Genomic DNA, 5,249 nt, shown 5'->3' on the forward strand with positions numbered 1-5,249 from the left:
CGCTGCCCACCCGCATCCTCCTCCCGCATCCTCCTCCCGCATCCCGCGTTGCTCCGGCAACCGCAGCCCACGGCGGGGCCGGCCCGGCCGGGGGTCCCCGAACCCCGGGAGGGGTCCCCAAATCCCGGGGGGGGTCTCCAAACCCCGGGGGGGTCCCCGAACCCCGGGGGGGTCCCCCAATTGCGGAGGGGGCCCTCAATTCTGGGGGGGGTCCCCGAATCTCGCACGGGGGGTTGGGAACCCCTGGGACCCCCCCGAGCCCCCCCAGGCCGGGGGGGTCACCTTGGGGGTCGGGGGGTCCGCAAGTTTTTGGGGAGGGGGTCCCAGAGAATCAGCGGGACCCACAGGACACCCCCAAAATCCTGGGTGCGCCCCCAAATCGCGGGTGCGCCCCCCCCCCAGCAGGCATGGACGGGGTTGAGCTGGTGTCCGAGACACCCCAAAATTCCACCCGGGAACCCCAAAATTACTCATGGGACCCCCAAAATTCCACCCGGGAACCCCAAAATTACTCATGGGACCCCCAAAATTCCACCCGGGAACCCCAAAATTCCACCTGGAAACCACAAAATCCCTCCCAGGAACCCCAAAATTCCACTCAGGATCTCCAAAATTCCACCCGGGAAGCGCAAAAAGGGGTGGGGGAGGGGTGAGGGCAAGGCCTGGATGCCCCCCAAAATCCGGGTGCCCCCCAAAATCCGGGTGTCCCCAGCAGCTATTGGCTGGTGTCCCCAATCCCGGGGTTTTGGGGGGATTTTGGAGGGGTCCCCAAATTCCAGAGGGTCCCCAAATCCCCCCTGGGAATTCTGGGGGTCCCTCAGCACCCCCGGGGCCCCAAAAACTCCAGGGGGACCCCAAAAAAACCCACCCGCAGCCACGGAATGGGCTGAGCCGGTGTCTGGCACCAGCACGGACCAGTAAGGACCAGTAAGGACCAGTAACAACCAGTAAGGGCCAGTAACAACCAGTAAGGACCAGTAATGACCAGTAAGGACCAGTAACAACCAGTTACACCATCCACATCACCCAGTAACACCAGTAATACCAGTAACACCAGTAACAGCATCTCCATCTCCCAGTAACTCCAGTAACAACCAGTAACACCAGTAACAAGCAGTAACCCTCAGTAACCCCCAGTAACCCCAGTGACTCCCAGTAACCCCAGTTACAGCATCCCCATCTCCCAGTAACTCCCAGTTACAGCATCCACCGGTCCCAGTAACTCCCAGTTACACTATCCACGTCTCCCAGTAACTCCCAGTTACACTATGCATGTTTTCCAGTAGCTCCCAGTTACAGCATCCCCTTGTCCCAGTATCCTCCAGTGCCACCCAGTAACCACATCCACTGGCACCAGTAACTCCCAGTTACAGCATCACCACACACCAGTAACTTCCAGTTACAGCATCACCACACACCAGTGACTCCCAGTTACAGCATCACCACACACCAGTGACTCCCAGTTACAGCATCACCACACACCAGTGACTCCCAGTAACAGCATCACCCCACACCAGTAACTCCCAGTTACAGCATCACCCCACACCAGTAACTCCCAGTTACAGCATCACCCCACACCAGTAACTCCCAGTTACAGCATCACCCCACTCCAGTGACTCCCAGTTACAGCATCCCCACACACCAGTAACTCCCAGTAACAGCATCACCACACACCAGTAACCCCAGTAAGAGCATCACCACACACCAGTAACCCCAGTAACTGCAACACCACACACCAGTAACCCCAGTTACAGCATCACCACACACCAGTAACCCCCAGTAAGAGCATCACCACAAACCAGTAACTCCCAGTTATCACCGCACACCAGTAACCACCAGTAACAGTATCACCATGTCCCAGTAACTCCCAGTTACAGCATCCCTGCAAACCAGTTACAGCATCACCCCACACCAGTAACCCCAGTAAGAGCATCACCACAAACCAGTAACTCCCAGTTACAGCATCACCCCACACCAGTAACTCCCAGTTACAGCATCACCACACACCAGTGACTCCCAGTAACAGCATCACCACACACCAGTAACCCCAGTTACAGCATCACCACACACCAGTAACTCCCAGTATCAGCAACCACCAAAACCGTAACTCCCAGTTACAGCATCACCTGGAACCAGTGACTCCCAGCAACAGTCACTGCACACCAGTATCACCAGTAACAGCCACCACACACCAGTAACAGCCACCGCACACCAGTATCACCAGCAACCTCCCACAACACCGGCCTTACTGGGCACCAGTAACCTCAGTAAGAGCATCACCCCACACCAGTAACCCCAGTTACAGCATCACCACAAACCACTTAGCCCAGTTACAGCATCACCCCACACCAGTAACCCCAGTAACAGCATCACCACACACCAGTAACCCCAGTTACAGCATCACCACAAACCAGTTAGCCCAGTTACAGCATCACCACACACCAGTGACTCCCAGTTACAGCCACCCCCGTTCCCAGTATCCCCAGTAACAGCCGCCCCCAGTCCCAGTATCCCCAGTTACAGCCGCCCCCACTCCCAGTATCCCCAGTACCGGCCTCCTCCACTCCCAGTATCCCCAGTAACAGTCTTCCCCACTCCCAGTATGCCCAGTTACAGCCACCACAACTCCCAGTATCCCCAGTAACAGCCTACTCCACTCCCAGTATCCCCAGTAACAGCCGCCCCCAGTCCCAGTATCCCCAGTAACAGCCATCCCCAGTAACAGCCTCCCCAGCACCAGTATCCTCCAGCAGCAATCCCAGTACTCCCAGTACAAGGCCTCTGCTCCCAGTATCCCCAGTAACAGCATCCCCCACTCCCAGTATCCCCAGTAACCGCCACCCCCGGGCCCAGTATCCATCCCAGTATCACCAGTACCAGCATCCCCCAGTCCCAGTAACAGCCCCAGTATCCCCAGTAACAGCATCCCCCGCACCAGTATCCCCAGTAACAACCACCCCCGTTCCCGGTATCCCCAGTAACAGCCTCCTCCGCTCCCAGTATCCCCAGTACCGGCCTCCTCCAGTCCCAGTATCCCCAGTAACAGCCATCCCCGTTCCCGGTATCCCCAGTTACAGCCACCCCTGCTCCCAGTATCCCCAGTACCGGCCTCCTCCAGTCCCAGTATCCCCAGTAACAGCATCCCCCCAGCACCAGTATCCCCAGTAACAGCAGCCTCTGCTCCCAGTATCCACAGTCTGAACCACCCCCACTCCCAGTATCCCCAGTAACAGCCGCCCCCGCTCCCAGTATCCCCAGTAACAGCCGCCCCCACTCCCAGTATCCCCAGTAACAGCCGCCCCCGCGGGGGAATAGCCCGACTGGGCAGGGCTGGTATCGCGATTGGTGTGGGGCCGATGTCGCGCCCTGGATTGTCGGCGGGGCGGCCGTCGCGACAGGGATATCGCGATAGGGCCGGCATCGCGACAGGGATATCGCGACGGGGCCGGCATCGCGACAGGGATATCGCGATAGGGCCGGCATCGCGACAGGGATATCGCGACAGGGCCGGCACCGCAGCACGGCTGTCGCGACAGGAACGTCACGACACGGTGGCGGCGGCGCTGCCGTGCGGCGACGGGCCTATCGCGACATGCTGACGTCGCGACGTGCCGGCGTCAGCGGTATCACGACGGGCCGGTGTCGCGACAGGCGGTATCGCCGCTATCGCGACACGGCGCTGCTGCGATGCACCCCTGTCGTGACAGGCTGCTGCTGTGAGAGGCCGGTATCGCGACAGGGCGATATCGCGACAGGCCGCTATGGCTGCTATAGCAACGGGCCGCTGTCGCGACAGGCCGATATCGCGACAGGCCAATATCGCGATAGGCTGCTATCGCGACAGGCCAGTATCGCAACAGGGCGTAGCACCGCTATCGCGACAGGCCGATATCGCGACAGGCTGATATTGCGACAGGCCGGCATCGCGACAGGGCATAGCACCGGTATCGCGACAGGCCGATGTCACGACAGGCCAATATCGTGACAGGCCACTATCGCCGCTATCGTGACCGGGCAATATCGCGACAGGCCGGTATCGCTGTCATTGTGACAGGCCGTGTCGCCGCTATCGCGACAGGCTGATATCGTGACATGCCAGTATCACGAGAGGCCACTATCGCCACTATCACGAGCGGGTAATGTCGCGACAGGCCGGTATCGCGACAGGCTGATATCGCGACAGGCCGATATCGCGACAGGCCAGTATTGTGACAGGCCGTGTCGTGACAGGCCGATATTACCACTATCATGACAGGCTGCTATCGCGACAGGCCGGTGTCGCCACAGGCCAATATCATGACAGGCTGATATCACCACTATTGTGACAGGCCGTGTCGCGACAGGCCAGTATCGTGACAGGCCGATATCACTGCTATCGTGACAGGCCAGTGTCATGACAGGCCGTGTTGCGACAGGCTGATATCGTGACATGCCAGTATCACGACAGGCCACTATCGCCACTATCACGAGCGGGTAATGTTGCGACAGGCCGGTATCGCGACAGGCTGATATTGCGACAGGCCAGTATTGTGACATGCCGTGTCGTGACAGGCCGATATTACCACTATCATGACAGGCTGATATCGTGACAGGCCAATATCGTGACATGCCGTGTCGTGGCAGGCCAGTATCGTGACAGGCCGATATCACCACTATCGTGACATGCCAGTATCGTGACAGGCCGTGTCGCCGCTATCGCGACAGCCGCTCCCCCTCCCCCTCTCCCCAGGCGCTGTCGCTGCTGCTGCTGCCGGGGCTGGGCCGGAGAGCGACGGGGACAGTGACAGGCACGGCCACCATGGAGGGGACACTGGGGACAGCCACGGGGACAGCCGGGAACGGCACCGCGGGGGACAGAGGGGACAGAGGGGACAGCCACGGGGACAGCCACGGGGACAGCCACGGGGACAGCCACGGGGACAGCCACGGGGACAGCCACGGGGACAGCCACGGGGACAGCGCGGAGCTCTCGGCCGCCTTCGTCACCTGCCCCAACCTCAGCGTGGCCACCGAGCTGGCCAGGTGACACTGGGGACACTGAGGGGACACTGGGGACACCGAGCGGGGCAGGGGACACTGGGGACACTGAGGGGACACTGGGGACACCGAGCTGGCCAGGTGACACTGGGGACACTGAGGGGACACTGGGGACACCGAGCTGGCCAGGTGACACTGGGGACACTGAGGGGACACTGGGGACACCGAGCGGGGCAGGGGACACTGGGGACACTGAGGGGACACTGGGGACA

This window comes from Pyrgilauda ruficollis, unplaced genomic scaffold, assembly GCF_017590135.1.
Source record: "Pyrgilauda ruficollis isolate IOZ18807 unplaced genomic scaffold, ASM1759013v1 scaffold489, whole genome shotgun sequence".
Classification (NCBI taxonomy): domain Eukaryota; kingdom Metazoa; phylum Chordata; class Aves; order Passeriformes; family Passeridae; genus Pyrgilauda; species Pyrgilauda ruficollis.